Source organism: Cyanistes caeruleus, chromosome 5 (assembly GCF_971803275.1).
Source record: "Cyanistes caeruleus chromosome 5, bCyaCae1.hap1.1, whole genome shotgun sequence".
In the NCBI taxonomy this organism is placed as follows: domain Eukaryota; kingdom Metazoa; phylum Chordata; class Aves; order Passeriformes; family Paridae; genus Cyanistes; species Cyanistes caeruleus.
Window position 1 is genome coordinate 8,474,210 of NC_141705.1, and position 4,485 is coordinate 8,478,694.

The window sequence follows — 4,485 nt, forward strand, 5'->3', positions numbered from 1 at the left end:
AGCCCTTTCTGTGCCCTCAGAGCCCCCTTTCTGGGTGAGCTAGCAGAGCCCAGGTAAGAGGTGAGACAGGCTGCTTTCTTCTCAACTGTTTTAGCAACTGGACAAGCTGGAAATACACTTCTGATGGGGAAAATCTAATGCCACTTCAGGGCAGAAAAATACAAACAGACAAATTCATGAACTCCTGATGTGCCTGGGCCTGTCTCCATTGAGATTAAATGCTTTTGCTAGTTGTTTCACAAAGAAGAAAAAGCAGTGTCATGCTTTATCAAAAGTGATGCCGTAGGCTGGCACAGGGCCTTGTTCTTGTCAGTTCTGTTTCTCTTCCATAGTTGGCAGACCTTGTGTCCCCAAACAAACCAGACAGTGCTCTCCACCCTCAGAGATCACAGGGCAGAGACAGGAGCAATGACACTTCTCTGAAGAACACAACATCCTGTCCAAACACTCCAGCAGTTTGTGCCAACTCCCTGGCTTTGCCCAGCCTGGAAAGGACAGCTCTTGTCCAAGGCTGTCCTGATTCATCCAAGATGAGCAAGTAAAGAATGTGCCATTAGAGGTTTCATCTGCTGAGGGCAGACTTGGATTTCTGAGCTTCCCAGGCTTTACAAACTCAAGGACCACCTTTGGAGGCTCTGCATTAACTGCCTGCAAGTCACCTGGGTGTTAGATACCCAAGTGACCTGTTTACAAGGAGAGCTACCTGCTTAATAAGAAACATCAAGCAAGAAGACTCTCTCAAACACCAGCCTTCTTCACAGTCACCTGTGACCTGTCACTGCCTCGGCTTTTGTCAGCTGGGATGTGACTGTAAGTGCTGTGGGGGTGAAAATCCCCAGCTGAGCTCCCACCTGCAGCGGGGACAGTGCAAAGGAGAGGATCATGTGAGCTGACAGTGGATTGTCACATCCATCAGCCTGTAGGTCACCAGGTGACTCTTTAAGGAAAGTGTTAACTACAAGCAAAAGAGAGCAGAATGGTTGACTTGAAAGCTAAATATCATCTTGTTTCAACCCTCTCTGCCATGTATAGGGACACCTTCCACTAGACCAGATTGCTTCAAGACTGATCCAATCTGGCCTTGAACACTTCCAGGGATGGGACAGACCCAGCTTCTCTAAATCACATCCAGTGCCTCACCATCTTCACAGTGGAGTTTTTTTTTTTTTTTCCTTAATAACTAATCTAATCCTGTACCCTTTCAGTTCAAAGTCATTCCCCTTTGTCCTATCACCACATGTCCTTGTGTCCCTTTCCAGCTCTCTCATAGCCCCTTGAGGTAGCAGAAGGTGCTGTGAAATCTTCCTGGAGCCCTCCCTTTTCCAGGCTAAACAACCCAAATTCTCTCAGCCTGTCCTCATAGCAGAAGTGCTCCAGGCCTCTGAGGATCTTACTGGCCCTCCTCTGGACTCAGATAATTTATCCTTGCATTCTTGGGCTCTTCCCATGTTTACCCACCACTCCACCACACTGTTGGTGTCCTAGGCTTAACAGACCCCTGTTGGAGTGGCAAATGACTGTCATGCTCCAAGGCAGGCAAGGTGCTACAAAGCTGTCCTGTTCCCATGACTCCAGGAGAAGTGATGCCGCTTGGTGTGCTGTGTCCAGCTATTTGACAGGACTGTGGTCCTTTGGCAGCATTGCTGACCCTCACTCTACTGCTGAGCTAGCAGCTGAGGGTGGGCTGGGCTGCTGCTGTGGCTGGCAAAGAGCAACATATTCAAACTGCAATCAGGATTCTGATGGGCTTTTTCTTGGAAAAGATTTTCTTCAAGCAATTTAAGTTGTGATTCCTACCCAAACCTGGCTGTGTGTAGAAGAGGTACCAGCTGCAAGTACTTGCTCCTCCACAGACAAAAAAGCAGAAGCACTCCTGACCCCCCTGGGATGCACCACCCCACGGGCTGTGCTGGGAAGCAACAGCCAATCCAGACCCCTCTTTAAGATGCAAGGTTATTCCAAGGTATATCCACTGACTCCCATAAAACACAACAAGTGTCTGGGCTTTAGGGATGCAGGTGTAACAAGCAGTTAACAGCTTTGTGCCCAAGACACTCCCACAGAGGTGAAGGAGAAAAGAAAAAAAAAAAAAAAAAAAGCAGCAGCACTGTTCCCAGAGAACACGAGGGGTTCTGTGCTCCGGACGGTGAAATCTCTTGGCGAGAGAACGGCCACGCGATGGCACCACAGCGCTGGGCAGGGGACACCGCCACACCCGGGCCCGCACCAAAACCACCCCACCCAAAATCGGCCTTGGGGAGCCGCTCTTCCCGAACTGCGCCAGCAGAAACCTCCGGCAGCGACGGCTGTTGTGGAGGTGGAACAACAAAACCCGCAAAAGGGAGCTGGGGGAATTTAAGTAAAAGTTACATACTATTACAGTCACTTCTAAACACTCTAGCCAAAGGAAAGATGGTGCACTGCAGCAGGGATCTGATGGTTTAGCCAACCATAATCATATACAGAGGCTAGAAGTTTATTTTTTCACAAGTAGCACAGAACATTTAATTCTTATTTAATCCTCCCATCAGTTAAAAAGGTGGTCTTGGGTGTCAGCTCTAAGGCTGGAGGTCAAACCCAGCTGGTGCTTTAGGCAGAACAAGTACAGGGGGTGCTGCCTGTGCTGTTCATGGCTGCAGCATTTGGGGATGGGAAGGAGGAAACACCTTCCATTGAGGCACAGCTTGGGTTCCCTTGCTCTGGATCCATGCAGATGATCACAAAATTTTAGTACAAGATCAGCTTGTCTTGCCAACTCTCCTATGTCAGGAAACAGCCAATTAAAAAAAATAATTCTAATGAAAGATGAAAAGCAAAAAGGAGAGAGAAGATGGACTTCAGTGACACCAAATTATGGGGCAGGCACTAGAAACAAGCTTATGTGCTTGTGAGGGGTTCAATCAACCATTCAGAGAAACCAACTGGTTTCCATTTTCATTAAATTTCTACCAGGAAGGAATAAGTATATTATAAAACCAAATGCTACACAGGAAGCACATTTTGTGAAGCAAGTAAAGGCCTCTCCCCAAATTCCTCAGGAAAAGGTCCCAGAATCCCAGAATGTTTTCAGTTGGAAGGGACCTTAAAGATCACTCAGTCCCAACCCCCTGCCATGGGCAGGAGCACCTTCCACTAGACCAGGCTGTTCCAAGGCCCATCCAACTCAGCCTTGAGAGCAATTCCAGGGATGGTACAATGCAAGTATCTTGAAACACAGCAGGCTCTGGAAACAGACACCTCATTTACTTTAGAACAGCCAGGTTTTGCTTCTTGCCTAATTTTCCCTGTTCTCAGGAGAGCCTTTACACGCACACCTGCATGGCAGGGAGAGGAGTGGAGTCTGCGACGTTCAAGCACTGTCTAAAGGCACTTGGAACACAGGACAGCACCTGGCAGGGGTTTGCTCATGTCTGGAAGACAATGCTTGGTCCAGCAACAGTCTTAAGGGTTAGCATTAGATCAACATCCTCAATATTAAATCCCCTACAGCGTGGTACCAGCTAAGCCTCTCCAAAGTGTCCAGTGGCACAGAGACCGCTAAAAACAGCTGGGTGTGATTCTGCCCAGGCCAGCTCAGCAGGCAGGTGAATTGGCACATCCCTGTTCATGCAGAGTGTATCAGGGTCTGGGCACCAGGAAATCTCAGAAAGCAAGTCCTCTGTGAAATAACAAATTAAGTGTGTATCCCAACCTCTCCCAAAGCTTTTGTCCCAAGCATTCTAGCAGAGCAGCTGACCTGGAATTTAATTCCCTTCCTGGCTATTTGATAAGGTCAACCTGACACAGAAAAGAAAAACTTCTGAGTATGTCTGGCACCACCCCAGGACAGGCAAGTGGAACAGAGCCATTTCACACAGCTGCACACAGAGAAATTGGGATAAGGCCAGCCACACATCTCTACGCAACACTGTAAGACAAACCTTCATGCTTATCACAGGACCAGACCCTAGGAACAGTATATGAGCACAAGTTTCTAAAAACCCACAATCCCCACCCTAAAAGCCACCATTCCTAAAACAAACTCACCTTCTGCAGCACCCAAACTGAGAGAAGCCACCATTGCACCAATTCAGATAAAGGCAGCATTGAAGAACAACAGGGTTTATTCCACACTTCCATACCCCATCCACAGAACCTGGGCATGGCAGATCTTCCATCAGATCTCGGCTGTGGCTCCAGTGCTTCAGCACAGCTTCACACTGCAGACACAGCACCCAGGGCTCACCCACTTTCAGTGAACCCACACACGGAGCAAGAGCAACTATTTCAGTAAATCCACTCACAAATATCCTAAAACAGCAAAACCAGCACTTGTCAGCTTTGAAATGCCAATTCTGAAATGCATGTACAGAAACAATGCCACAAAACTGAAAAGATACACATTATCAGGTGATTTGGCCATTTGGTCTCAGGCTGGTGGTACATCAACTCAACTGTTAGTACAATAAACAACTTGGTTATTAAGAAGAGCAGCAGTCCACATCC